At 38.7% G+C, this 27,873-nt stretch overlaps 2 protein-coding genes across 5 annotated transcripts in view; both read right to left on the reverse strand.

The window, feature by feature from the left end:
* Nucleotides 1-20,566, reverse strand: part of LOC142353949 (uncharacterized) — a 40,488-nt gene extending 19,922 nt beyond the window's left edge. The window contains exon 1 of the mRNA XM_075406182.1: nucleotides 20,073-20,566. The gene's annotated coding sequence lies outside the window, so the exon portion shown is untranslated. The remainder of the gene's footprint in view (nucleotides 1-20,072) is intronic.
* Nucleotides 1-27,873, reverse strand: part of LOC142354268 (uncharacterized) — a 301,959-nt gene that overhangs the window by 229,338 nt on the left and 44,748 nt on the right. The gene's annotated exons all lie outside the window — the stretch shown is intronic.

Here is a 27,873-nt window from a genome sequence, read left to right on the forward strand (position 1 = left end):
TCTCACTCAGTACAACCACCGCATTGTATTACACCTTCTACTACTTTTCTTTTTTCAGTAAAGGTTTCAGCAACAAAAAAACACATCAGTTGAGCTCTGAGCAACACAAAAAACTATAACTTCTAGAAAACAACCGCGTAAATATGCTGCTACAGAAGTATTTAGCCTTGCAAAGGCACTCGAAATAGTTATACCTAAGAAAAAAAGAACTTGTCCAACGTTGCATTAAACTCCATAGACCGTCAATCCATTACAAATCGCAGCAGTCTTCTAAAGCAAACATTTATCTCCTCTCAAAATATTTAGGACTTCTTGATTAAGACGCCAACATTATTTATATTTTCAAACCTTGTAATAATCGATTCAATTTCACTGTTTACTTCTGGCTTAACATACACTGCAAAGACAATTTATACAGGTCCATTTTGATTGCGTTGTAGCTAATCTTATTCCTGAGCCAGATACGTAACAGTCAAGTGAAACAAAACATTCTTTATTAACAACAACGCTCCCATCAACTGGAACAATGAATCAAAGAACTTCAATTAGATGTGATAAATCGGAGGAATCAACTCCAGATCTTTGTTCATCACGTTGAGGTCCCGATGCATGGAATAAAAAATGTCGAGTTTCTTTGTCTGGTAACTTTACCCTTCCTCAATTCTTAGTCGTTCTGCGGTGGTGAGAAAGTTTATTGATTAATTTTACATGTTGCTTGAAAAATTTAACATAAATTTAGTTCTAGTTATCCAATGTACACTTCTCACCGCCCAATAGATATGCCAAAAATTTTTGGGCAAGTGCTAAAGAGCGTCAAGAATTCAGTTTTAACGAGCCATATTTGGTATTTTTTGAGAATTACAGCTAAAAAAGAAGTTCAAAGATAAAGTTCAATTTAGAACTATAATAGAGCTCATTGCAATGTTTCTACTTTTATTAAAGGAGAAAAATCAAGTAGTGATTAATTTGAGAACAATGTGAAAGGTGGCGAGCATGACGAACATAATCTATATAAAACATCAGTTCTAGAATAATTTCTATACTAGAGGCCGCTTCAGTGCAATTCGTTTTTTTTTGTTTTGGTTAGATAGCAGTATACTACATCAAAAAAAACTTAGTTAGCTTTTTTTGCACAATAAATGGATTGGAAAATCAGTGTAACGGCTGCTGTCCTATCACAGTCAAGGAAAACTTTACACCACCCAGTTTGTTTCAGCGGTTTCAGATCTGTCCGGACATTGTGTTTTTGCAGTTAACTTTTGTGAACTGTATTATCCGCTATACTGTAGATTACCGTTGCATTATTTTTGTTTCTCAATTGGCCTCAATCAGACCAATTTCAAACTAGGCTAGGTTTTGTTAAAGCCAGTAAGAGCGACTGAATATGTGCTTTGCACAAAGTTTCTCTTACTTAGGAACTTTGTTCTTCAGAAAAAAAGTTTTGAGAATATCAAACTTAATTCTCTTTTCACACGTCAAATTAAGTTACACTGTACAATCACTAATAAGATCTACAGAAACAATACACGATAACAAGTAATTTACCGCTCAAGAAAGTGTGCTTCAATACGCACTGTATGTCAGTTTATTAAGAAAAAATTAACGAGTTTCTACTGATTTTTTAGTTCAAGCTCTATTTATACTGCCGTACATGTCAAAATTGCATGTTTGATTGGTTGTAGAAAACTATGTCGTAAGATTCTCTAAATACACTGCGGTTGGGGTTCGGGATACCGTATACAGTGTCCCGCGCTCTCTGAATTGGTAGAAGAACTGCAAAATTCATCGAATCTGGCTTACCAAGTCGGGTGTCTCTTGCTCCGTTTGAGCTATATTTGTTTGATTGTGAACGCTTGAATACGTGGCAGTAACAGCGTAGTTTGAGTTTCAGTTTAACTTCATGTTTGACGATTGTGTACTAGTAATAGTTGCTAAATATAAATGTTGAACAAAATGAACAAATCCGTATGGCTTCAGTAGAATATAGCAATAAATTTCGCTTGTCACGCTATTTAGCTTTAAGGCTTAAAACGGCCTTGAAGCGCAATCCAATTTGGTAATCGAGTTAGTAAGCTTAGCCGCCACATCGCCGGCCCTGTTTTCCATCGCAAAAACATCTTTTCCAGGTAGTACTGGGGCGAGCTTCACTACTGGTCTCTTTTACACTCCGTCGTTCGTTCGAACTATCGCTGATCGACTCTCACCGTCGGACCCATCGATGGTCTCCGTAACTCGACTTAAATTTTAATATCCACGCTTATTGCTCTCTTTGATCAACCAAACGAAATCGCCTTCTTTAAGGGTTTCATTCGCCGTAGATCGCCATTTTTGCCGATTATTCAGCATTGGCGGATATTCTTTACGAGATCTGTCCCATATGAGATTTGCGTATGCTTGAGTTTGTCGAAAGAGCTTTCGATGGTCAACAAGTTCCTCTGCGCATGGTAGGTAGGGTAACCAAACGTTCCTGTTGCCAAGCAGGAAGTGATTGGGGTTAATGCTTCTAAGTCATTAACGTCCGAACTCACTGGAGTCAACGGTTTTGCGTTCAATGACTGCTCAAAAATACAATTCGTTGTTGAAAAAACGTCCGCGGTGACTGATCTGTTCCCCAACACTGCATACATTGCTTTTTTGCAATTTCTCACCAACCGTTCCCATACTTCTCCAAAGTGGTGTGCTAGGGGTGGGTTGAACTTCCATCTGACTCCTCGTTGAATTAGATGTTCTTCGATCCCATCTTTGTTCCAAGCCGACAAGTCAAATTAAGTTACACTGTACAATCACTAATAAGATCTACAGAAACAAGACACGTTAACAAGTAATTTACCGCTCAAGAAAGTGTGCTTCAATACGCACTGTATGTCAGTATATTAAGACAAAATTAACGAGTTTCTACTGATTTTTTAGTTCAAGCTCTATTTATACTGCCGTACAAAAACGCATGTTTGATTGGTTGTAGAAAACTATGTTGCAAGATTCTCTAAATACACTGCGGTTGGGGTTCATAAAACCGTATACGGTGCCCCCGCACTCTGAATTGGTAGAAAAATTGCAAAATTCATCAAATCTGGCTTACCAAGTTGGGTATCTCTTGCTCCGTTTGAGCTATATTTGTTTGATTGTGAACGCTTTAATACGTGGCAGTAACAGCGTAGTTCGAGTTTGAGTTTCAGTTTAACTTCATGTTTGACGATTGTGTGCTAATAATAGTTGCTAAATATAGATGTTGAACAAAATGAACAAATCCGTATGGCTTCAGTAGAATGTAACAATAAATTTCGCTTGTCACGCTATTTAGCTTTAAGGCTTGAAATGGCCTTGAAGCGCTATTCAATTTGGTAATTGAGTTAGTAAGCTCAACCGCCACATCGCCGGCCCTGTTTTACATCGCGAAAACATCTTTTGCAGTTAGTACTGGGGCGAGCTTCACTACTGGTCTCTTTTACACTCCGTCGTTCGTTCGAACTATCGCTGATCGACTCTCACCGTCGGACCCATCGATGGTCTCCGTAACTCGACTTAAATTTTATTATCCACGCTTATCGCTGTCTTCGATCAACCAAACGAAATCGCCTTTCTTTGAGGGTTTCATTCGCCGTAGATCGCCATTTTTGCCGATTATTCAGCATTGGCGGATATTCTTTACGAGATCTGTCCCATATGAGATTTGCGTATGCTTGAGTTTGTCGAAAGAGCTTTCGATGGTCAACAAGTTCCTCTGCGCATGGTAGGTAGGGTAACCAAACGTTCCTGTTGCCAAGCAGGAAGTGATTGGGGGTTAATGCTTCTAAGTCATTAACGTCTGAACTGACTGCGGTCAACGGTTTTGCGTTCAATGACTGCTCAAAAATACACATCGTTGTTGAAAGAACGTCCTCGGTGACTGATCTGTTCACGACACTGCATACATTGCTTTTTTGCAACTTCTCACCAACCATTCCCAAACTCCTCCAAAGTGGGGTGCTGCGGTTGGGTTGAACTTCCATCTGATTCCTCGTTGAATTAGATGTTCTTCGGTCCCTTCTTTGTTTGATGCCGCAATGTACTCTGCAAACTCTCTTTCAGCTCCAACAGAGTTTGTCCCGTTGTCGCTGATAATTGTGCTCGGTTTGCTTCTTCGTGCAATAAATCTCATTACTGCATTGAGACAACTATCTGTATCCCAGTTGGGTACCACTTCTATATGCACCGCTCTCATAGTTAGACAAGTAAAGAGACAACACCATCGCTTTTCGTTTCTGCGCCCAATCTTCACGATGAAAGGGCCAACGTAGTCAACTCCCACATTTGTGAAGGCTGTTGAAGCTTCTAAGCGCTCTTCGGGTAGATCTGCCATTACTGGTGCTATCGTTTGTGCTCTGCCTTTTCTGCAGGTAACAGACTTGTTCTTGATTGATCATAAGGCGCTCCGTATGCCTAGGATCCACATCTTCTGCTGAACAAGAGTTCTTACATGCTCAGTGCCTTCGTGTTGATTGTCCTTGTGCTCATTTCGCAAGACTAATTCAACCGCGTGATGTTTCCAATGTAGCAAAATTGGATGCTTTGCATTGAAGTCCAATCGGTTCTTGCCTATTCTGCCTTTGGCTCGAATTAGTCCTTCTTCATCTATGAAGGAGGAGAATCGTAGAATTTTGCTGCCTTTTGGAAATTCCTTTTCAGCTTGGAGAGATTTTATCTGTTCACCAAACTGTTCTTGCTGTAGTAGTTTGAAGATGGTTGCTTTTGCTTTTTTCTTTTTTCAATGCTGACTACGAGTGTTGCTAGTTTGCGTTTTTTCAATGCTCGCTGTACGTATGCTACTATGTTCACTAGTCTGTTAAAGTTACTGAGTCGTTACCACTGAATAACAGCTTTCTTCTCTTCATCCTGTATCATGACGACTGATGAAGATATATTCTTTTCACCTGTTGCAAAGATTAGGTTCACTTGCTCTGGCCATTCATTTTCATTTCAGCCAGGCCGGCCCAGTGAGCCACTCACTTCTCTTGAGTTCCTCAATGTTGATTACTCTGGTGCCAATGTCCGCTGGGTTGTTGATACCGCTCACATGTTTCCACTGTGAAACATCAGTTTTATCCAGTGTCTCAGCCGCTCGATTGGCCACAAACACTTGTTGTTTACGATGGAAACTGTGTATCCATTGCAGTACAGTAGTTGAGTCTGACCAAAAACGGCATCTATATATTTTCATTTCATGATCCTTGACTATCTGTTCTTTCAACGTCACTGTCATTACTGCCGCTCGCAATTCCAATCGCGGTATTGAAAGATGCCTCATCAGTGCCACTCTGCATTTTCCAATGACAAATGCTAAGTCAGCTGAGTATTCTTTTGGTTGTGAAAATAAATAAGCAACTGCACACATCGTGTCTTCAGATGCGTCAGCAAACACAAGAAGTTCGGTTTAATCCCCCTCTCTTTTGAAGTACCTTCTATTGATGCTTGTTTCAGCCGCTATTGGAAGTTGTTCAATCCATTTCAGGAATTCTGCTTCGTCACCAGACTCCACTTCTTTATCCCAATGTTGCCCATTCTTAGTTCAGATGCCTCTCAGAAGTCTCATATGAACACTGTACGGAGCAAACAATCCGATTGGGTCGAATACTGAAGATACCAAGGACAAAATCTTCCTCTGGGTTATAGGTGCTTCAACTTCTTTGTTTGTACGTCTGCATACTTGAAGACTATCATCAGTTACGGTCCATTGCAGTCCTAGCACTGAAGATCTCTCCGTATTGGGTTCCACTCTTCTGGTATTGCTTTGGCAGATGCATCGTTGTTGCTTATCCACTTCTTCAGTTCAAATCCATGTCGTGAGAGAAGATGTTGTAGTTGATTGCAGGCTTCAGTTGCTTCTTCCGGGGTTTCTGCTGATTTGATGAAATCGTCCATGTAGAAGTTGTTTTGTATTGCCTTTGATGCAATTGGATACTCTCTTTCGTTGTCCAGTCCCACTCGCTTGAGAGCATAGTTTGCACAAGTTGGAAAGCTTTTAGCTCCAAACACATGACGCTGATATTCGTATATCTGAACAGATTCATTTGTTTTTGGGCGCCATAAGAACCTCAAGCAACTTCTATCATGTTCGGGAACTTGCAATTGTAGAAACATCGATTCGATGTCAGCTGTCAGGGCTATTGGTCCTTCACGGAATCTGAATATTGTTCCAATAAACCCATGCAGCAGATTAGGTCCTGTTAGTAGCTTATCATTTAGGCATACTTCTTTGTACTTTTATGCAGCATTGCAAACACGTCTTACTTTGCCAGGCTTGTTCGGGTTTAGCCCTGGATGATGTGGCAAATACCATTCCTTCCCGAAGGTGCCTTTCACTTCGGACTCGTTCAATATTTTTAAGAATCCCTTTTCTACATCTGTATCTTTTGACTGTTGATACAAACTCTTCAGGTTTAGGTCCCTTTGGAATCTTGGCTCCAGTGATTAAAGCTGACCCAAGGCTGAGCTGTAGATGTTGGGTAGGTTTGGTTCTGGTTCACTCCACAGCATCCCCACTTCGTACCGCTCGCCTGTAAACTTTGTTGTACTCTCTAGCATCTTCTGTGCCTGCAGTTCCTTCTTTGACTGACTGACGACGTTGATTTTGGAAGCATAGGTTTCGATGTCCCACCAGGTTTGGATATTCTCACGCACTTTCACATACTCTGTGAAGGCGAAATGACAAAGATTTTGTCTTCTTTTGCCCGTCATGGGTCCACTGACTACCCATCCTAGCTCTGTTGAAACGGCGAAAGGTTCAATTCGTGTTCCTATCTTGTAGTCCAATGGGCGTTGTAGCTCATAAGCATCTTGACCAAGGATGATGCCATATTCAATCAAGTTGAAGCTTTTGTTGGGTAGAACACTCAAGTGGTTGAAGCTTTGCTTCAGCTTGCTGTAGTTGTAGTTTGTGTTTCCCAGTGATATTGACGGGTGTGCAAACGCTTCGCTTGAATGCACCTTTCAATGTAGTTTCTTTTGACTGGAACCTTCTCGGTCTTCATATTTTTTGTTCCGTGTATGCCAGCTATGTTGAGCGTCACATGGGTGCCTTGGGCTCGTAACTTCTCATGCACTGGTCAATGAATGAAACCGTTGATCCACTGTCGACGAAAGCATATGTGTTCAGCCTGTTGCCACACATATGCTGATCCATTGCCCTCATCCATTTGTTTTCTGAGTGTAGCTATTGGTTGTGCTTCTTGATGCATCCATTGTTTCCCCACGCATTGACTTTACAACCTTTGATTGCATGTCTTTTGCCTAGACATCCGAAACATAAGCGTTGGTTCCTCACTGCTGAGTACCGATCATTCACACTCATGTTCTTGAATAGTGGACAGTTCCATATTTTATGAGTGCCATCAGCTAGCGGGCAGTGATCCTTTTGCGTTTGCTTCGTTTCTTTCACGTTCGAACTTGCACTGAAGTTCGATGTTTTCGAGAACCGTTTTTCTCTATTTGTGCTTCTTCGGTCTTCTTCTCTTTGCTCTCCCTTGAAAGCTGAAAACCCTTCGTGCACGAGTGTTATCCTTGATAGCCAATTTTCAAACATAGTCAGATCAGGCCAATCTTCATCTTTATCATCAACATAGAACCACCACTTCTCTTTGAGAACCTGGGGTAGTTTATCTACTACCATATACAGTGTCGAGCTCGATTGCAGATCACCAATCTGCTTATACTCTTTGAGCACATTCACAAAGTTCGAAACAACAACTGATCAGACCTGTTGAGTCTTGAGGTTTCAACTGACTTGCTTTGCGAAGACTCTCCAGTTGTGCATCAATGATCACATGAGGCCTTCTAAATTTCCTCTCCAGAATGCTCCATGCAGCACCATAGCACTGTCCAGAATAGCCTATTCCAGAGATTGCTGACCTTGCCTTGCCTGTCAGTAGAGTCTTCAGATGGCTCATCTTCTCTGAGTGTGGAATTGGTCGTTGATCCACTGTAGCAATGAACATATTAGACCACTCCGGCCATTCGAGGGGGTTTCCATCGAAGTTGTTCAAATTCAGCTTTGGTAGGCTACTGCTACCTGCATACCCACTGTTGTACCGTAGCAGACCAGCTCTGGGGGAAACGTCCCCGTCTTCAACACTTAAGGATCAGTCTCGTGAACTGCGATATCTTGCGAAGAGATTAGTCCTGTTCACTTCAGTGGTTACTTGGAAGCAAGCTGTTGATCGTTCTGGTGTTAGACGGAGACGGTTGTCGATCCTGCTGGCCCATTGTGAGACATCTCACTTCTTTGGGGTCCAGTTGAAGGTTGATTTGTCTAGAGCATCAGTTGATTGGGAACGAGCATCGTCATCGTTCTCTAATGCTGTTCTAATCACTTTGAGCTCTTGCTCACGCTCTTCCTCCATCAGTTGATGCTTGGTTTCCAGTTCCTTCATTTGCATTTCCAGCTCAAGCTTCCTCTGCTCGAACCCTGCTTGTTCCAGTCGCATCTTGGTGTCGAACTCGATATCGAGTTTCTGCATCCTTTCCTCTCGCCTTTGCTTTGCTGAAGATGTCTCCGAAACATTCTCCTGATCTTGGCCGCTTGCTGTTGCTCCCTTTTGCACTGTTTGAGTAACCGCATTGTCCGTTGGGTAGTTGTTATTGCTCTTACTGTCATTCACTGCTTGAGTTGCGTTGCTTTGCTCTGCATTCATTGCTGGTTGCATGCCTTTGCATATAAATGCAAGCCAATGATCCTTGCTTTTTTCAGATGTTCTTCGACGAAATTAGCATGATAGGGCACAAGCTTGTTTCGACGCTGCAGTTGTTTGGGTTTTTCTTCCTCTAGAAAATGAACAGTCTGTTGGTTGAGGACCTTTAGTTTGTTGGGTCTATCTGATTCTTCAATTATTTTGCAGCCAATTCCTGTTTTAGTGTTAACTTCTTCCACTAAATCTTGGAACTTCTTGTCGTACTTTTGAGCTGTTGATTGAAGCTCCTCTCTGCTGGTTGTGCTCGAATTGCTTGATTGCTGTTTGCGCTGTAGCTAATCCCATTTCGCCATTTCGGAGCCAGATGCGTAACAGTCAATTGAAACAAAACAATCTTTATTAACAACAACGCTCCATCAACTGGAACAATTAATCATCAAACTTCAATTAGATGTCATAAATCTGAAGAATCAACTCCAGATCTTTGTTTATCACGTGGAGGCCCCGAGGCATGGAATAAAAATTACTGAGTTTCTTTGTCTGGTAACTTTACCCTTCCTCAATTCTTATGATTTCTCCGGATGTGAGAAAATTTATTCGTATTTTTTACGTGTTGCTTGAAAAAATTAACATAATCTTAGTTCTAGTTATCCAATGTACACTTCTCACCAACCAAAAGATTTGCCAAAAATTTTTGGACTACTGCTAAGGAGCGTCAAGAATTCAGTTTTAACGAGCCATGTTTAGTATTTTCTGAGAATTACAGCTGAAAAAGAAGATGTTCAACAATAAAGTTCAATTTAGAACTATAATAGAGCTCATTGAAATGTCTCTACTTTTATTAAAGGAGAATAATCAAATAGTGATTAATTTGAGAACAATGTGAAAGGTGGCGAGCATGACAAACATAATCTACATAAAACATCAGTTCTAGACTAATTTCTATACTAGAGGCCGCTTCAGTGCAATTCGTTTTTTTTGTTTTGGGTAGATAGCAGTATACTACATCAAAAAAAACTTAGTTAGTTTTTTTGCACAATAAAAGGATTGGAAAATCAGTGTAACGGCTGCTCTCCTATCACAGTCAAGGAAAACTTTACCCCGCCCAGTTAGTTTCAGCGGTTTCAAATCTGTCCGGATATTGTGTTTTTGCAGTTAACTTTTGTGAACTGTTTTATCCGCTATACTGTAGATTACAGTTGCATTATTTCTGTTTCTCAAATGGCCTCAAAAACACCAATTTAAAACTAGGCTAGGCTTTGTTAAAGCCTTTTAGAGCGACTGAATATGTGCTTTGCACAAAGTTCCTCTTGCTTCAGAACTTTGTTCCTCAGAAAGAAAATTTTGAGAATATCAAAGTTAATTCTCTTTTGACAAGTCAAATTACGTTAAAACTGTACAATCACTAATATGATATAGAGAAAAAAGACGTGATAACAAGTAATTTACCGCTCAAGAAAGTGTGCTTCAATACGCACTGTATGTCAGCTTAATAAGACAAAATTAACGAGTTTCTACTGATTTTTGGTTGTTTTTCAAGCTCTATTTGCCGTACATGTCAAAATAGCATCTTTGATTGGTAGTAGAATACTAAGTCGTAAAATTCTCTGAATACACTGCGGTTGGGGATCGAGATACCGTATACGGTGCCCCGCGCTCTCTGAATTGGTAGAAAAATTGAAAAAGTCATCGAATCTGGCTTACCAGTTTGGTATCTCTTGCTCCATTTGAGCTATATTCGTGTGATTGTGAACGCTTGAAAACGTGGAAGTAACAGCGTAGTTCGAGTTTGAGTTCCAGTTAAACTTCGTGTATGACGATTGTGTACTAATAAAAGTTGCTAAACATAAAGGTTAAACAAAATGAACAAATCCGTATGGCTTCAGTAGAATGTAGCATTAAATTTCGCTTGTCACGCTATTTAGCTTTAAGGCTTGAAATGGCCTTGAAGCGAAATTCAATTTGGTCATTGAGTTAGTAAGCTCAGCCGCCCTAATCAGAATAAAAAAACGTTTAAATCTGATTGTTTTCTTCTTAATTTGGATTTTATCGTCTTCGATATAGAAACTGTTATGTTGGCAAATTTTAAGCAAATGTTCATTTTTAGAGATCAAATCCTCTATTAACTTTCAGGGAAGAAGTATTGACAAAAAACCCCAAGAAAAGCCAAACTATACAGCGCAAGTTAACGATATCATTACACAAAATGTCACGTTTACGGGATTTTTTCCGTTTGTTCCTGCGTACGTTATGAATTCCACAATTAAAGATCAAGCATCATCACATTATCAATTATTATGTAGTAATCTGGCACGTTCGCCTGGGAGTCCAAATAATTTGCGCTAACTAAGCTAGGAGGCACAGACGGAAAAGATTAAAGTAACTAATTTTGACTCAAAGAACTACTCCTCTTAGAGGACGGCAAAGTCGTTAGAGTAATATTAGAGCTATGAATTTTATTACAGTTATGATATAGGTGTATATAGGTGCATACATCTATAGCTGTATATAGGTGGTGTAACATTTTATGTCGATAACTTAAAGATTTTTTAAAGATTTAAAAGTTTTAGAATATTTAAATTGTGGCGGCTGAGCTTACTAACTCAATTACCAAATTGAATAGCGCTTCAAGGCCATTTCAAGCCTTAAAGCTAGAATAGCGTGACAAGCGAAATTTAATGTTACATTCTATCGAAGCCAAACGGATTTGTTCACTTTGTTCAACCTTTATATTTAGCAACTATTATTAGTACACAATCGTCATTCATGAAGTCAAACTATAACTCAAACTCGAACTACCTCAACCACCAGCAAAACAATACAACGACTTAACAGTATTGCATCAGATTCTTTGCGATTGGATTGCGAATCAACCTGTTATTGACACAGAATATTCGACAAAACTTCTACATGGTTAACAAATTTCTCATGACATCAAATTTACACTGAAAAAGTGACGTTATGGAAAAGTGTTCACATTCTGTCGACATTATTATCTACAACCAATCAACAGTTGAATTTGACATGTAAATCCACGTGACTAGCAGCATAAAATGAGCTTGAAAAACTATCAACAATCAGTTGAAACTTGTTAATTTTGTCTTATTAAACCGACATACAGTGCGTATTGAAGCACACTTTCTTGAGCGGTAAATTACTTGTTATCGTGTCTGGTTTCTGTTGATCATATTAGTGATTGTACAGTTTTTACTTTACTTTGACTTGTGAAAAGAGAATTAACTTTGATATTCTCAAATTTTCTTTCTGAGGAACAAAGTTCCTAAGTAAGAGAAACTTTGTGCAAAGCATAAAGTCAGTTTCTCTTACTGGCTTTAACGAAGCCTAGCATAGTTCCCAAATTGCGTTATTGAGCAATTGAGTGCGCTGAAAAGCACAAAGTGCGAATTTCGTTACATTTGTTAACTTTGATTAACGTGCGAATTTGGTTACATTTGTTAACTTAGATTATCGGGAAAAGGTCGCCGAGAACATTAAAACATTGCGAGACAGAAATTGTTTACCCTAAACAGTCGCTAGGAAAGTTACCTAGAGCTGCACATAAGGGGTTTTGCATTTTCGAATCATAATTTGAATTATAAACCAAAACTCAAACAACATTTAATTGTTTGAAACAAGTTTGTTTTTCAGCAAAGCTGAGCGATTAGTTAGCAGGAGTAACTGAACAACAAGTAATGCAACGGTAATCTACAGCATAGTGGATAATACAGTTCACAAAAGTTAACTGCAAAAACACAATATCCGGACAGATTTGAAACCGCTGAAACGAACTGGGCGGTGTAAAGTTTTCCTTGACTTTGATAGGAGAGCAGCCGTTACATTTGGTCCACCGACCCGGACAGTGGAAGGCAAACTGCTGTCCAATCTGATGAAGAGAGTGCCGAAGGCACCCCCAAAGAAAATCAAACAAATCAACAGCGCAACGCCAGTGAGGCAGAGCGAAAGTTACGAGTGCACTTCACAAATTACGTTGAAGAACTAACCCCGTTTAAACGGAACAAGCAAAGCAAAATGCAATCAGGCAATCCGAGCACAATCAGCAGAGAGGAGCTTCAGTCAACAGCTCACAGGTACGACAAGAAGTTCCAAGATTTATTGGAAGAAGTCAACAACAAAACAGGGATTGGCTACAAATTAATTGAAGATTCAGATCGACCCAACAAATTAAAGGTCCTCTACCAACAGACTTTTCACTTACTAGAAGAAAAAATACCTAAGCAACTGCAGCGTTGAAACAAGCTTGTACCCTACCCAACAAGTTTCGTTGAAGAACATCTGAAAGAAGCAAGGAAGTGCAAAGCAAGTTTGGACTATCATTGGCTTGCATATATCAGCAAAGGCACGCAACCAGAAATGAATGCAGAGCAAAGCAACGCAACCCAAGCAGTGAACGACAGCGAGAGCAACAACAACTACCCAACGGACAACGCAGTTGCTCAAACAGTGCAAAATGGAGCAACAGCAAGTAGCCAAGAGACGGAGAATGTTTCGGAAACATCGTCAGCAAAGCAAAGGGGAGAGGAAAAGATGAAGAAATTCGATATCGAATTCGAAACCAAGATGCGACTGGAATAAGCACGGTTTGAGCGAAGGAGGCTAGAGCTGGAAATGCAAATGAAGGAACTGGAAACCAAGCATCAACTACTGGAGGAAGAGCGGGAGCTAGAGCGCAAAATGAAGAGAACAGCATTAGAGAACGATGATGCTCGTTCCCAATCAACTGGTGCTCGAGACAAATCACCCTTCAACTGGACCCCCAGGAAGAGAGATGTCTCTGACTGGGCCAGCAGAATCGACAACCTTCTAACACCAGATCGATCAACAGCTCACTTCGATGTGGCAAAGTCATTTCTCACGATATCGCAGTTCACGAGACCGATCCTCAAGTGTTGAAGACCGAGACGTTTCCCCCAGAGCTGGTCTATTACGATACAACACTGGCTATTCAAGTAGTAGTAGCCTACCAAAGCTGAAGTTGAACAACTTCGACGGGAACCCTCTCGAATGGCCGGAGTGGTCTAGTATGTTCATTGCTACAGTGGATCAACGACCAATACCAGACTCAGAGAAGATGAGACATCTGAAGACTCTACTGACAGGCAAGGCAAGGTCAGCAATCTCTGGAATGGGCTATTCTGGACAGTTCTATGGTGCTGCATGGAGCATTCTGGAGAGGAAATTTGGAAGGCCTCATGTGATCATTGATGCACAACTGGAGAGTCTCTGCAAAGCAAGTCAGGTGAAACCTCACGACTCAACAGGTCTGATCAGTTTCTCAAATATTTTTTTGAACTTTGTGAATGTGCTCAAAGAGGACAAGCAGATTGGTGATCTGCAATCAAGCTCGACACTCTATACGGCAGTAGATAAACTACCCCAAGTTCTCAAAGAGAAGTGGTGGTTCTATGTTGATGATAAAGATGAAGATTGGCCTGATCTGATTATGTTTGAAAACTGGCTATCTAGGATAGCCTTCGTGCACGAAGGGTTTTCAGCTTTCAAGGGAGAGCGAAGTGAAGAAGACCGAAGAAACACAAATAGAGACAAACGATTCTCGAAAACGTCGAACTTCAGTGCATGTTCCAACGTGAAAGAAACTAAGCAAACGCAAAGTGATCACTGTCCAATAGCTGATGGCACTCATTAAATATGGAACTGTCCACTATTCAGAAACATGAGTGTGAATGATCGGTACGCAGCAGTGAGGAAGCAACGCTTTTGTTACGGATGTCTAGGCAAAGGACATGCAATCAAAGATTGTGAAGTCAATGCGTGCGGCATCAATGGATGCATCAAGAAGCACAACCGATTGCTGCACTCAGAAAACCAAATGGACGAGGGCAATCACGCAGTCAACGTAAGCGCAGCAACAATAAACCAGAGTAACGAAGTTACTAGCTTTCTTCAGATAGTTCCTGTCTCAATACAGAGCGGTGGCAACAGGCTGAACACATATGCTTTCCTCGATAGTGGATCAACGGTTTCATTCATCGATCAAAGTGTGCAAGAGAAGTTACGAGCCCAAGGCACCGATGAGACGCTCAACATAGCTGGCATACACGGAACGAAGGATCTGAAGACAGAAAAGGTTCCTCTAAAAATAAAGGGAGTACATTCAAAGGTGCATTCAATCGAAGCGATTGCACACCCGTCAATCTCCTTGGGAAACACAAACTACAACTACAACAAGCTGAAGCAAAGCTTCAACCACTTGAGTGTTTTACCCAACAAAAGCTTCAACTTGATGGAAGTTGGCATCATCCTTGGTCAAGATGCTTATGAGCTACAACGACCATTGGACTACAAGATAGGAACACGAAGTGAACCTTTCGCCGTTCTAACAGAGCTAGGATGGGTAGTCAGTGGACCCATGACGGGCAAAAGAAGACAAAATGTTTGTCATTTCGCCTTCACAGAAGATGTGAAAGTGGCTGAGAATATCCAAACCTGGTGGGACATAGAAACCTATGCTTCCAAAATCAACGTTGTCAGTCAGTCAAAGAAGGAACTGCAGGCACAGAAGATGCTAGAGAGTACGACGAAGTTCACAGCCGAGCGGTACGAAGTGGGAATGCTGTGGAGTGAACCAGAGCCAAACCTACCGAACAACTACAGCTCAGCCCTGGGTCAGCTTTACTCACTGGAGCGAAGATTCCAAAGGGACCCAAACTTGAAGAGTTTGTATCGACAGTCAATACATACAGATGTAGAAAAAGTTTTCGTAAAGATATTGGACGAGTCTGAAATGAAAGGCACCTTCGGGAAAGAATGGTATTTGCCCCACCATCCAGTGCTAAACCCGAAGAAGCCTGGCAAAGTAAGACGTGTTTGCAATGCCGCATCAAAGTACAAAGACGTATGCCTAAATGATAAGCTACTAGCAGGACCTGATCTACTACACGGCTTGATTGGAACAATATTCAGATTCCGTGAAGGACCAATAGCCCTAACAGCCGACATTGAATCGATGTTTCTACAAGCGCAAGTTCCCGAACAGGATAGAAGTTGCTTGAGGTTTTTATGGCGTCCAAGAACTAACGAACCTGTTCAGATATACGAATATCAGCGTCACGTTTTTGGAGCTAAGAGTTCTCCAACTTGTGCGAACTTTGCTCTCAAGCGAGTGGGACTGGACAACGAAAAAGAGTATCCAATAGCAACCAAGGCAATACAAAACAACTTCTACATGGACGATTTCATCAAATCGGTAGAAACCCTCGAAGAAGCAATTGAAGTCTTCAATCAACTACGACCTCTTCTCTCGCAACATGGATTTGAATTGAAGAAGTGGATAAGCAACAACGAAGCAGTTAACAAAGCAATCCCAGCAGATTTGAAGTCAATCAGCAACACAAAGCAAGTCGAAGTGGAACCCAATACGGAGAGATCCTCAGTGCTAGGACTACAATGAACCGTTACTGATGACAGTCTTCAAGTATGCAGAGGTTCAAACAAGGAAGTTGAAGTACCTATAACCCAGAGGAAGATTCTGTCACTGGTATATTCAGTATTCGACCCGATCGGATTGTTTGCTCCGTTCAGTGTTCATATGAGACGACCTCTGAAAGGCATCTGGACTAAGAATGGACAACATTGGGACAACGAAGTGGTGCCTAGTGGAGATGAAGAATTCCTGAGATGGAAAGGACAACTTCCAATAGTGGCTGAAACAAGCATCGATAGAAGATATTTCAACAAAGAGAGGGATAAAACTGAGCTTCATGTGTTTGCTGACGCATCTGAAGACACGATGTGTGCAGTGGCTTATCTACGCTCACAACCAAAAGAATACTCAGCTGACTTAGCATTTGTCATTGGAAAATGCAGAGTAGCACCGATGAGGCATCTTTCAATACCGCGATTGGAATTGCAAGCGGCAGTCATGGCAGTGAGGTTGAAAGAACAGATAGTCAAGGAACATGAAATGAAGATAAATAGTTGCGGTTTTTGGTCAGACTCAACTACGGTATTGCAGTGGATACACAGTTCCCATCGTAAACAACAAGTGTTTGTGGCCAATCGAGTGGCTGAGATACTAGATACAACCGATGTTTCGCAGTGGAAACATGTGAGCGGTATCAACAACCCAGCTGACATTGGCACGAGAGCAATCAACATTGAAGAACTCAAGAGAACGAGTGGCTCACTGGGCCGGCCTGGTTGAAGCGACCAGAAAGTGAATGGCCAGAGCAAGTGAACCTAGTCTTCGCCTCAGATGAAGAGAATATACCTGCATCGGTCTTTGCAACGCAGACCGAAGAGAAGAAAGCTGTTATCCAGTGGGAACGATTCAGTAACTTCAACAGACTAGTAAATACCGTGGCATACGTACGGCGAGCATTGAACAAAGACAAACCTGCAACACTTGTAGTCAACATTGAAGAAAGAGAAAAAGCAAAAGCAACAATCTTCAAGTTACTACAGCAAGAACAATTTGGTGAAGAGATGAAATCTCTCAAAGCTGAAAAGGAAATTCCAAAAGGCAGCAAAATCCTACAATTCTCACCCTTCCTAGATGAAGAAGGACTTATTCGAGCCAAAGGCAGAAAAGGCAAGAGCCAATTGGACTTCAATGCAAAGCATCCAATTTTGCTACATTGGAAACATCACGCGGTTGAATTATTCTTGCGAAACGAGCACAAGGACAATCAACACGAGGGCACTGAGCATGTAAGAAACATTGTTCAGCAGAAGATGTGGATGCTAGGCATACGAAACGCCTTAAGATCAATTAAGAACAAGTGCGTTACCTGCAGAAAGGGCAGAGCGGAAACGATAGCACCAGTAATGACAGATCTACCCGAAGAGCGGTTAGATGCTTCAACAGCCTTTACAAACGTTGGAGTTGACTACTTTGGCCCTTTCATTGTGAAGATTGGGCGAAGAAATGAAAAGCGATGGTGTTGTCTCTTTACTTGTCTAACTATGAGAGCGGTGCATATAGAAGTGGTACCTAAGTTGGACACTGATAGTTGTCTCAATGCAATAATGAGATTTATTGCTCGAAGAAGCAAACCAAATACGATCATCAGCGACAATGGGACAAATTTTGTTGGAGCTGAAAGAGAGTTTGCAGAGTACGTTGCGGCGTGGAACAAAGAAGGGACCGAAGAACATCTAATTCAACGAGGAATCAGATGGAAGTTCAACCCAACCGCAGCACCCCACTTTGGAGGAGTTTGGGAATGGTTGGTGAGAAGTTGCGAAAAAGCAATGTATGCAGTGTTGAGGGTGTGAACAGATCAGTCACCGAGGACATTCTTTCAACGACGATGTGTTTTGTTGAGCAGACATTGAACGCAAGACCTTTGACTCTAGTCAGTTCAGATGCTAATGAGTTAGAAGCATTGACCCACAATCACTTCTTGCTTGGCAACAGGAACGTTTGCTTACCCTACCTACCATGCGCAGAAGAGTTTGTTGATCATCGAAAGCTCTTTCGACAAACTCAAGCCTATTCAAATCTCATATGGGACAGATTTCGGAAAGAATATCTGCCAACTCTGAATAATCGGCAAAAATGCCGATCCACGGCGAATGAAACCCTTAAAGAAGGCGATCTCGTTTGGTTGATCGAAGACAGCGATAAGCGTGGATATTACACTCTAGGTCGAGTTGCGGAGACCATCGATGGGTCAGACGGTGTGATTCGGTCAGCTATAGTTCGAACGAACGACGGAGTGTACAAGAGACCAATTGTGAAGCTCGCCCCAGTACTAACTGCAAAAGATGTCTTCGCGATGAAAAACAGGGCCGGCGATGTGGCGGTTGAGCTTACTAACTCAATTACCAAATTGAATAGCGCTTCAAGGCCATTTCAAGCCTTAAAGCTAGAATAGCGTGACAAGCGAAATTTAATGTTACATTCTATCGAAGCCAAACTGATTTGTTCACTTTGTTCAACATTTATATTTAGCAACTATTATTAGTACACAATCGTCATTCATGAAGTCAAACTATAACTCAAACTCGAACTACCTCAACCACCAGCAAAACAATACAACGACTTAACAGTATTGCATCAGATTCTTTGCGATTGGATTGCGAATCAACCTGTTATTGACACAGAATATTCGACAAAACTTCTACATGGTTAACAAATTTCTCATGACATCAAATTTACACTGAAAAAGTGACGTTATGGAAAAGTGTTCACATTCTGTCGACATTATTATCTACAACCAATCAACAGTTGAATTTGACATGTAAATCCACGTGACTAGCAGCATAAAATGAGCTTGAAAAACTATCAACAATCAGTTGAAACTTGTTAATTTTGTCTTATTAAACCGACATACAGTGCGTATTGAAGCACACTTTCTTGAGCGGTAAATTACTTGTTATCGTGTCTGGTTTCTGTTGATCATATTAGTGATTGTACAGTTTTAACTTTACTTTGACTTGTGAAAAGAGAATTAACTTTGATATTCTCAAATTTTCTTTCTGAGGAACAAAGTTCCTAAGTAAGAGAAACTTTGTGCAAAGCATAAAGTCAGTTTCTCTTACTGGCTTTAACGAAGCCTAGCATAGTTCCCAAATTGCGTTATTGAGCAATTGAGTGCGCTGAAAAGCACAAAGTGCGAATTTCGTTACATTTGTTAACTTTGATTAACGTGCGAATTTGGTTACATTTGTTAACTTAGATTATCGGGAAAAGGTCGCCGAGAACATTAAAACATTGCGAGATAGAAATTGTTTACCCTAAACAGTCGCTAGGACAGTTACCTAGAGCTGCACATAAGGGGTTTTGCATTTTCGAATCATAATTTGAGTTATTAACCAAAACTCAAACAACATTTAATTGTTTGAAACAAGTTTGTTATTCAGCAAAGCTGAGCGATTAGTTAGCAGGGGTAATTGAGCAACAAGTAATGCAACGGTAATCTACAGCATAGCGGATAATACAGTTCACAAAAGTTAACTGCAAAAACACAATATCCGGACAGATTTGAATCCGCTGAAACGAACTGGGCGGTGTAAAGTTTTCCTTGACTTTGATAGGAGAGCAACCGTTACATAAATAGTTCAGAGATTATTTGTTCACGGCGTTATTTTTTTTCCCGGGCTTGTTATTCATTCACCGCACTGATTTTTAAAATTTGGTAAACATGTTAATTGAAAACAAAAGCTCCCACCAGGGCTGACATCCCTTTTACATTCTTGTTTTGTAAGTTTGCATTTGATTAAGGTTCAATTTTTCTCAAACAGAATTTTTTCACAGGAATAAAATAAAAATGTTCTCGGAAGTATAGAATGAGGTGCTGATATTTCAGAAGATTGCTGGAATTTTTTCTTCACGGTTTCGAAGCTTTCGTTTGACTTTTAGCAATAATGTTTTTATACTTAATATTGGAGAATTCTATTTTTTAAAAGAAATCGCAGTATACTCACAGTTATCTTGTAAGAACCTTGTCAGTCTAATGGACAACTGGTAATTTTCTTGCAAGTAGAATGACTAAATTGTAAGAATCTGTAAGCTGAATGTTAAACTGATAAGAACCTGAAACTATTTGGCTGCAAAATCTAAGACGAAGTATCGAGAAGAAGTTAGTCTTGTAATTTCTTATAAGTTAATTTGAACCATCTTGTCTTCATTAGTTTGAGCAGAAATGACAAATATGATTTCGACCAGTTTAAAAGGTACTGAGCTCAATTTTTTGCTATCTAGAAGCGCAAGGAAAAATAGAACTAAAAGGAAATAAATTCCAACTATAATACATTGTAACGTATTATAGTATGCGTTGTATGCTTTAATATATAAACACGTTTAAAAAGCGTTTTTTGGAGTGAATGTGAAGCTATAATACTATAAAACACGCGGTAGGAGAAACTATAAATCTCTCAAAACAGAAACGATAAATTTGTGTTATTGTTTTTTTGAATGTTAACAATAACAACGCTAATAAAAGTAACGGAATGAAAAATGAGGAAAGTAAAAAACCATACAGGAAAACCTCTAAAAGTCGGCCTTTAAATGAGTATATTTCGAAAAGAGTATGCCAGTAAAATATTTTCAGTTCTGAAAAGTAGGATGTCTAAGCTTGGATTGACGTTGACAAAAACCTACCTGAGTGCCGGTTCAGGTAATAAATGTAGAAACGGGGTAAAATCGTTCTGGTAAAAAATGTTGCCTAAATTTGCAACTGCATGTAATCAAGCTGTTCTTCAATTGGCAGAAACTCATCAAAATATGTAAGAATTGCGGTGAGCAGAGTTGAGAAAAAATCAGTGCAAAGCGTCGGTACCTTTTAGCGATGAGCGCGGGACTTTCTGGAAGATTTGTGATTCTTAGTGGTAAATTTTTTCAAACAACTACCAGACAAAAGTGGTGCAAAAAATCACCGCTAAGAATCGCAAATCTATAAAAATTCACTGCAAATCATAGAAAAGTCACCACTTTCACCGCATTCGGCTATTTACCGCAATTTTTACATCATTTTTTGCCAAAACCTTGACCGCTTTTAAAAAGTGTTCCTTAAGAAAGCTGTAATTAATTTTTAATCAACGCCTTGCTTTTGGTTTGTTTTTTTTTAAAAAAATGAGTAAAAGATTTTAAACCAAACAGTTTATCATTCATTTTGGCTGCTTTTGCATTTACAATTTTTGATTAATTCCAAAATGCTGGTTTTAGAACATAACTAGGTTCTGAACACCTCCTAAAATCAGGCCTAAAAGTTGAGCGAGGATCATTAATTCTGTCTAGAGCAACATCACACTAAAAAATCATTTTCTTCGTTTTGCAAAAGCAAACGAATAATTACACTCTTAGCTGTGGTTTCGACCGTATTTTGCCCGAAGTCAAAAAAAATTCTCCGTTCAAAAAAGACACCAACAAAAACAGCGAACCGTTTGATGCTTAATGTTATTACTATCATTCGAATTATTTTACTGAGAGAAGGTTTTAACGCTTGGCAAGTTACATATTGCAATAGAGTTTTCGGCAACATTAATCAACCGTTTTATCACAGACAAAAATTTCTGAAAAGGAACCTCAAGAGGTATTCAGTTTGTAGCTATCAAGTTATGTTTACATATCTGAAAATATAATTTTACCAAATATTTTAAAACACGATTGAAGCTGTTTTCATCATTTTGCTGATTGAATTTCTGTTGCCCGTAAAATGGTTTCAGTATAAAAAAGCTAGGCTGCACAATAAAAAATTGCAGGAGTTGACGCCTTATTTCTAATTTGCAAGTAACTTGATTCCGCAAAAACGCCAAAATCTCTTTCGCGAACAATAAGGTTGTCTCCTAATTTTGCACAATTTAGGTATGTTAATTCCAAGCTTTTTTAACAAGGGTGAATTTTCTGAGTACACTTCTGCGGCGTTATGCAGGTGCAAACATTAAAAATAATCTTACAAGAAATTGTGATGGTTTTGGTCTGGCATAGGTATCTCTCTTTGAATGAATTTCCAGACTTTGCTGCTTTTGCTTTTTGGCTTCTTGGGGACAGACGAACTGTTTCTGCCTTCCTATATTTTTGTACAATCAAAAATTTATGAATGTCCAAATTTAAAAATTTTTTTGTTCCGTTCTTTTCTTGCTCCTGGTTCCTAATCAAGTGATGGAAACGAGCATTTATCTATCACACCCCCATCTACAATTCGACTCAAAATTGATGACAAGATTTTCACTGAATTTGCCAGGAAGCTGATAGAAACTTGGTAAGAAACTTGAGAACCGTAGCACAATACGGTAGCAGTCACTTCTGTGCAACAGGACTGACAGCAAAATGTATTTAATGAAAGTGGCTTTAGTATGTTTCCATATATGCCTTGAAAACCTTTTGCATTTAGAGCTAGACCCGAGAATCAGCAGCTCAATTTGCAGAACATTTCTCAGGCTGATATTCTAAGTTATTCCATTGGTTCTTGAGGCACAAGTAGAAAAATAGTTGAAAAACAGATTATTGGATTCTGAAAACCGCATTTGCTGAAATCAGCGACAATTGGCAAAAACTCATCAAAAAATGTAAGAATTTCAGTGAGTAGATTCGAAAAAAATTCAACGCAAAGCGTCAATATCGTTTAGCGATGAGGGAAGGACTTTCTGTAAGATTTGCAATTCTTAGCGGTGAATTTTTATAAACAACTACCAGACAAAATTGGAGAAAAAAATCACCGCTAAGAATTGCAAATCTATAAAAATTCACTGCAGATCTTAGAAAAGTCACCGCTTTCACCGCAATTCCTTCATCGGTTTTTGCCAAAACTTCGACCCGTGTTTAAAAATTGTACATTGCTAAAGTTGTAATTAATTTTAATGAAGGCCCTACTTTTGTTTGTTTGTTTTTTTTTTAAAAAAAATTGAGTATAAGGATTCGAGCATGAGGATTCGAAATTGAGTATGAGGATAAGAGCAACATCACACCAAAAAATCATTTTCATCGTTTTGCAAAAGCAAACAAACAATTACACTCTTAGCTGTGGTTTCGAACTTAATTTGCCCGAAGTCAAAAAAAAATCTGCGTTCACAAAAGACATCAACGAAAACAGCAAGAACGTTTGATGCGTAATATTTTTACTATCATCAGAATTATTTTACTGAGAGATAGTTGTGACGCTTGTCAATTCACATACTGCAATTGAGTTTTTGGTAACATCAATCAATCGTATACAAAGAAAAATTTTTAAAATTCTAATCAACGCCCTGCTTTTGTTTGTTTTATTTAAAAAAAATGAATAAAAGGATTTAAACCAAACATTTTATAATTCATTTTTGCTGCTTTTGCTTTTACAATTTTTGATTACATTCACAATGCTGGTTTAAGAACATAACTTGGTTCTAAACACCTCCTAAAATTAGGCCTCAAGAGTTGAGCGCGGATTATTAATTCTGTCTAGAGCAACATCACACCAGAAAAATTGTTTTCATCGTTTTTCAAAAGCAAACAAACAATTACACTTTCAACTGTGGTTTCGACCTTACTTCGCCCAAGGTCACAAAGAAAATTTTGCGTTCGAAAATGACATCAACGAAAACAGCAAGAACGTTTGATGCGTAATGTTAATACTATCATCAGAATTATTTTACTGAGAGATGGTTGTGACGCTTGTCAATTTACATATTGCAATCGAGTTTTTGGTAGCATTAATCAATCGTATTATTAAAAAGAAAAATTTTTGAAGAGGAAATTCAAGAGATAATCAGTTTTTAGTTAAAATGTGATGTTATTTATTGATGATGCATCTTTTATATATCTGAAAAAAGAATTTTACCGACTATTTTTAAAAAAATTAGTGAAGCTTTTTTCGTCATTTCGCTGATTGGTTTTCGGTTATTCAAAAATTGGTTTTCAGCGAAAAAAATGAAAAGGTAACTAGCGCAATAAATCATTGCAGGAAGTGACACCTAATTTGTAAATTGAAAGTAACTTGATTCCGGAAAAAATAAAATTACAAACAAAATTTTTTGAGGAGGAACTTAAAGGGGTATCCAGTTTGTAGCTGTCAAGTTATGTTTACATATCTGAAAAAAATAGTTCACCAAATATTTTAAAACATGATTGAAGCTGTTTTCGTCATTTTGTTGATTCATTTTCTGTTGCCCATAAAATGGTTTCAGTATAAAAAAAGCTGAGCTGCACAATAAAAAATTGCAGGAGTTGACGCCTTATTTCTAATTTGAAAGCTACTCGATTCCGCTAAAACGCCAAAACCACTTTTGCAAAAAAAAGACGCTAAAGTTGTCTCCAAATTTTGCAGTTTTTAGGTATGTTGATTCCAAGCATTTTAACAAGGCTGAAATTTTGAAATATACCTCTGGGTTGTTCTGCAGGGGCAAATAATAATAATAATCTTACAAGGAATCGTTGTAATTTTGGCCGGGCTTTAGTATCTCTCTTTGAGTGAATTTTCAGAGTTTGCTGCTTTTGCATTTTCGTTTCTTGGGGACAAACGACCCGTTTCTGCCTTCCTATATTTTGTGCAATCAAAAACATATACATATTTAAAAATTTTTTGGTGCGTTCTCTTTTTTGCTCAGGTTTTCTCATCAAGAAGGAGAAACGAGCATTTATCTATCATGACCCCATACATAATTTTAATCAGAATTGATGACAAGATTTTCACTGAATTTGCCTGGAAGCTGGTAGGAAATTGGTAAAAAAAACTTGAGAACCATCGCACAATACGGTAGCAGTCACTTCTGTGTAATAGGAGTAAAAGCAGAATTGTATTTAATAACCTTGGCTTTAGTTATTTCAATATATGTTTTAAGAGTTTATGCGATTAGAGCTAGACCCGAGGATCAGCAGCTTAAGTTGCAGAACAATTATCAGGTCGAAACTCTAAGTTAAAATCTGCGTTATCTAAGTTACTCCATTGGTTCTTGAGGCACATGTAAATAAGTAGCTGAAAAACCGATTATTGCATCTTGAACACCGCTTTTGCTGAAATCAGTGACAATTGGCAGAAACTCATCAAAAAGTAAAAGAATGGCGCTGAGTAGAGTTGAAAAAAATTCAACGCAAAGCGTAGGTACCTTTTAGCGATGAGTGCGGGACTTTCTGTTAGACTTGTGGTTCTTAGTGGTGAATTTTTTCAAACAATTACCAGACAAAAGTGGTGAAAAAAATCACCGCTAAGAATTGAAAATCTTTAAAAACTTCTTGTAAATCCTAGAAAAGTCACCGCTTTCACTGCATTCTGATTTTTACGGCAATTCTTACATCAGTTTTTGCCAAAAACTCGACCCGCGTTTAAAAAGTGTACCTTAATAAAATGTAATTAAATTCTAATCAACGCCCTGCTTTTGTTTGTTTTATTTAAAAAAAATGAATAAAAGGATTTAAACCAAACATTTTATAATTCATTTTTGCTGCTTTTGCTTTTACAATTTTTGATAACATTCACAATGCTGGTTTAAGAACATAACTTGGTTCTAAACACCTCCTAAAATTAGGCCTCAAGAGTTGAGCGCGGATTATTAATTCTGTCTAGAGCAACATCACACCAGAAAAATTGTTTTCATCGTTTTTCAAAAGCAAACAAAAAATTACACCTTCAGCTGTGTTTTCGACCTTACTTCGCCCAAATTCACATAGAACCAAATGTTCCGTTCAAGAAAGACATCAACGAAAACAGCGAACCGTTTGATTTGTAATGTTATTACTATTATCAGAATTATTTTACTGAGCGATGGTTGGGACGCTTGTCAATTTACATATTGCAATCCAGTTTTTGGTAACATTAATCAATCGTATTATCACAATAAAAATTTTTTAAAGAGGAACCTCTGATGTTAATTATTGATGATGCATCTTTTATATATCTAAAAATATGATTTCACCTACTTTTTTATAAAAAATGATTGAAGCTGATTTTGTCATTTCGCTGATTGGTTTTTTGTTATTCAAAAAATGGGTTTCAGTGTAAAAAAAAGAAAAGTAAGCAGCGCAACAAATCATTTCAGGAATTGAAACCTAATTTGAAATTGAAAGTAACTTGATTCCGCAAAAACGCCAAAATCACTTTCGCAAAAAAGACACAAAATTTGTCTCCAAATTTTTCTCTTTTTAGGCATGTAGATTCGAAGCATTTTACCAAGGCTGAAATTTTGAAATACACCTCTGGGGCGCTATGCAGGTGCGAAAATCAATAATAATCTTAAAAGGAATCGTGATAAATTTTGTCTGGCTTTTGTATCTCTCTTTGAGTGAAATTCCAGAGTTTGCTTTTGGCTTCTTGGGGACAGACAACCCGTTTCTGCCTTCCTTTACATTTCTGCAATCAAACATTTATGAATAGTCAAATTTAAGAAAGTTTTGTCCCATTTTTGTTTTGCTCCTGTTTTCTAATCTAGGGGACAAGCGAGCATTTACTTATCATACACCCATCTACAGTTCAACTCAGAATTGATGACAAGATTTTCAATGAATTTGTCAGGAAGCTGATGGGAAGTCTGTAAGAAATTTGAGAACCGTAGCACAATACGGTAGCAGTCCCTTCTGTGTAATAGGAGTAACAGCAAAAATGTAATCAATGAAAGTGGCTTTAGTATGTTTTAATATATGTCTTGAAAACCTTATGCATTTAGAGCTGGACCCGACCCGAGTATCAGCTGCACAATTTGCAGAACAATTCTAAAGTTGATATTCTAAGTTATATTCTACGTTATCTAAGTTATTCCATTGGTTCTTGAGGCACATGTAGAAAAATAGATGAAAAACAGATTATTGCGTTTTGAAAACCGCATTTGCTGAAATCAGTGACAATTGGCGGAAACTAATCAAAAAATATAAGAATTGCGGTGAGTTGAGTTGAAAAAAAATTCAACGCAAAGCGTCGATACCTTTTAGCGATGAGTGCCGGACTTTCTGTTAGATTTGTGATTCTTACTGATGAATTTTTTCAAACAACTACAAAACAAAAGTGGTGAAAAAAATCACCGCCAAGAATCGCAAATCTATAAAAATTCACTGCAAATCTTAGAAAAGTCACCGCTTTCACCGCATTCTGATTTTTACCGCAATTCTTATATCAATCTTTTCCAAAACTTCAAACCGCGTTTAAAAGTGGTACATTACTAAAGTTGTAAATAATTTTAATCAACGCCCTGCTTTTGTTTGTTTTTTTTAAAACTGAGTAAAAGGATTTAAACCAAACATTTTATAATTAATTTTGGCTGCTTTTGCCTTTAAAATTTTTTGACTATTTTCAAAATGCTGGTTTCAGAACATAACTAGGTTCTAAACACCTTCTAAAATCAGGCCCCAAAAGTTGAGCGAGGATCATGAATTCTGTCTAGAGCAACATCACACCGAAAAAATCGTTTTCATCGTTTTTCAAAAGCAAACAAACAATTACATTTTCATTTGTGTTTTCGACCTTACTTCGCCCAAAGTCACCTGGAAACAAATTTTCCGTTGAAGAACGACATCAAGGAAAACGTCAAAAACGTTTGATGCGTAATGTTATTCCTATCATCAGAAGTAATTCACTGAGAGATGGTTGTGACGCTTGTCAATATACATATTTCAATCGAGTTATCGGTAACATTAATCAACCGTACTATCACAAAAAAGTTTCTGAAGAGGAAAATTAAGAGGTACTCAATTCGTAGTTGTATCGTGATGTTAGTTATTAATGATGCATCTTTTAGATATCTGAAAATATATTTTACCGACTATTTTATAAAAATGATTGAAGCTGTTTTCGTCATTTCGTTGATTTTTTTCCTGTCATTCAAA

This window comes from Convolutriloba macropyga, chromosome 15, assembly GCF_964194025.1.
Source record: "Convolutriloba macropyga chromosome 15, txConMacr16.3, whole genome shotgun sequence".
Classification (NCBI taxonomy): Eukaryota; Metazoa; Xenacoelomorpha; order Acoela; family Convolutidae; genus Convolutriloba; species Convolutriloba macropyga.